The sequence below is a fragment of the Seriola lalandi genome, unplaced genomic scaffold, assembly GCF_002814215.2.
Source record: "Seriola lalandi dorsalis isolate HSWRI2012SDOR001 ecotype SW California unplaced genomic scaffold, Sedor1 jcf7180002054767, whole genome shotgun sequence".
NCBI classification, from domain to species: Eukaryota; Metazoa; Chordata; class Actinopteri; order Carangiformes; family Carangidae; genus Seriola; species Seriola lalandi.
This window is the reverse complement of record NW_019525320.1, coordinates 2055882-2059368: the sequence shown is the minus strand read 5'-3', so window position 1 is coordinate 2059368 and position 3487 is coordinate 2055882.

The window sequence follows — 3487 nt, the reverse complement described above, 5'->3', positions numbered from 1 at the left end:
CTAGAGGGTTGTCGCGCCATCAGCTGGTTGTTACTTCCTGACCTGCTGCACCGATGTTATTCCGTCTTTTGGCTGAAGATGGCGCCATTTCATCACCTAATTTCGAAATTCGACTCTGGATCCCATAAAGAGCAGATCACACAGCATAATGGTATATATATAATAAGATTATTGTAATCATGCTTTCAGTGATGATAAGTTTCATACTTCCCAGGTGCCTAATTTCTGTTTTAATAGCTGTAATCTTTCAGCCGCTGCTATGTACTTTTCAGATGAGTGGGATTCTCTGATGCTGGTGTGAAACCTACAATAATAAAGCTCCTCTCTTCATCTCTCACTACATTGTGTTGAGTCTCCTGCCAGTCCTATCTAGGTTCTGCATGAACGAGACTCTATGGAGACAGTCCAATACTTTCAGTCACTGTTAACATTCCACATTTAGTCTCCCTCCACACTGACACGGCTGATACTATCATGCAGAACTGGGTATGACTACAAAGACGGCACAAACATGCATCACTCACACACATGCATGCACAAGTGCACATGAACACACACACACACACACACACACACACACACACACACAAGCGCACGCACACACACTCCTACTGCTGCAAAACTCCACTCACATACAGAGGCATGATTAGGCAGTCCTCGCCACAGTAATCGCTGCCTTATTACTAGGTCAACAAACTTTTTATAGACGGTATTTGGTGTACAGGTTTAACAGTCACACCTACAAACACACACACACCTACAAACTCACTCAAAAACACACACCCCCTGATTGCAGCGCCGGTGGCGTCGCTTAGAATAGCATCAAACAGAGTGGAGCGTCTCTCTCTTTGGCACTATACAGGTGCAGACCTGTCTGCTTCAGTCAGTCTGTTTCACCATATTAACCCTCGTATATCAAACTGTCACTGCAGAGAAAACAAGCAGAGCAGAGATCAAAACACAAGAATGCTTTGTCTTGGTACGACAGTAAGTTCTGCTTGAGAGATACAGTATCTTGATGAAAAGGAAAGTGAACAGTTAGCCTGGATTTTGTTTCTACTTAAACAGTTGAAAAATATTGAGCTTGATCACATTACTTAACCAGTCTTAGTATATTGCAGTATCATGAAGGATTCATTGTTTCACTCGTATCTTTGAGTTGATCAGACTTAAATACATCCATTTTTATCCTGGACCACACCCCTTTATCACCACTATAGCACTCTGCCAGCTTCTAATTGGCTAATTCACTCAACTTGTTTGAGCATGATCAGTGCTTGTTTCAAGACAAACAAAACAACTGCCATGTTCTCTTCACTTCATACTCAGAAATGCTGTCATGTTCTATATTTAACATTTTTTCCATAATTTTCTCCCTTGATCTTTTTTTATATCATGAAAATTGTGTTTGAAAATTACATTAAGTTTCAATTTTAAAGTCACTGAATGACATTCCACAATTAAAATCAACATATTTCAGTAAATAAGTTAAGCATTTCTGTCGTTATCATACATTAATGTGGACAAGTTGTCAGTATCTGAGTTGCTCTGTGATTAGCTTTATTTTATTTTATTTTATTTTATATTTTGAGCTTTTAATAATCAATTATTCCAGTCAGATCGTGCTTAAATGAAAGTTAAACTTTGGGTGGACTGACATTATAATGTCCTTTCTCTTACACTGTGCAAGGATACTGACTGAGATGAGGTCCAAAACCTGGCTTCCTCTCGCATGGACCTGTTAAAAGCAGGGATCCTGTCGTGCCTCCGATGAACTGCACCTGGAGTACCCAACGTGCATCAGAAACGTTTTCATTTCATTCAGCAGGTGATGCAGAAACTGGGTACAGGTGAGCCGGCATCCAAAATCTACAAAATCAGCTTCCAAGTGTAGGAAGAGCCTGCTCTGAAATAAAATACGACTTTTTTTTTTTGGAAGGGAATGTCACATTGAATGTTCTATATTTATTGTTTTGATAAATGTATTGCATTGTGTGTTTATTACTCAACAAGATACATTTTCGAGTTTTCTCAACTTAAATATTTCAAGTACGAATAATTTGACTTCCTTTGTTTGCTTCTGTGTGCAGTGTTGGGGTTTGTTGTTAGTTATTGCACCAATGAGTGTAAAAAATATCAAAGCTACAGTGTAGCATTTTGCATTTTGTCACAGTATGTTTGTTAATGTCCAAATTCCTTTTTTTCTTGTTTTAACTTTTTAATCTTTTAATTTCTTTGTCAGTAGATTATGTGATTAATACTGCTACTAATGTACACCCTTTTAATTCTGATATCATGTGTTACATAAATAAAATATTTTCATGTTATGCTAATGGAGATGTGAAAATGTGTCAAAATAAACACAATCTTCTCAGCTTTAACATATATTACAGATTATATTTAAAGTTGTGTCTTGTGTATTGAATTCTAAAGGACTCACCCGACCTTCATTTGGAGAATATGGTAAAATCATGAGATAGTTTTGCGCTCTTTTGTTGCACTGCATTTCAGCATTCTGTGTAAAACGTGCTACCAGAAATCAGAACGAGTCACATTTATTAGCTCTCAAGACAAACTGAAAACTCTGCTTAAAGCTACCCTACTCTGTAACCACTGACTATTTTTGCTTTGTATACAAATAACTTTGCTTTTAACTAGTTGGACTTACATTTATTGCTGACACGGTGTGCACGATGAACTGTTGTCTAAAATTTCTAAGTATGTGTTCTGTCCTGTTTGTTTAGTGCTGTTAGCTGCAGATGAAGATAACTCTGGTAGTGAAATGAAAATAACACATAAAAAAATCCACTGCTTGAATATAACAGGACATCCTAGCTATCATCATTTTAAAGGTGAATTTATCTGGATTACTATGAAGGATACAACACTGCTGAAATGCATATTTCCTAATGTGTGACACAAACCAACAACAATCTCTTTCACTCCAGTGCTTTGCTGAACTCCATGACTAACCACATCCCTTGAGGCTTACTACTTTTCCATACAAACACACAGGAAAATACCTCAACCACCCCTGTTTTGCTCACTCGCCAGCAACCCCTCCTCTACACCCCCCCCATGCCCCACCCTTGCATCCTCATTCCCTTATCCCCCTTCGTCTGCTGCTCTTTCTTTCATTCATTCCTTTCCTTTGTACTGTGAGATGCAGAGGGGAAGAGAGGGACAGGGGGGAGGGATGGAGTGAAGGAGAAGGACCTTTTGTTGGCTTTCAGGTGGTTTCACATGAAAAGCCAGAGCACACACCTAGGTTGCCGCCACCGGCGACCCACTGCGTCTCACTTGCTTCCGCTGAGTATACCTGTGTTAGCCTTCAGTTGCCTGCACAGCTCAGACATGCAGGAATACAGACACAGGCAGGTTTGTGAGCACATGCGTCTGTCGACATGCGCATACAGGTGTGCACAAATATACACACACTTATGTCAGTGTGTCGAGGTGTTGGTGGGTTAGGGGATACGGGGTGAGG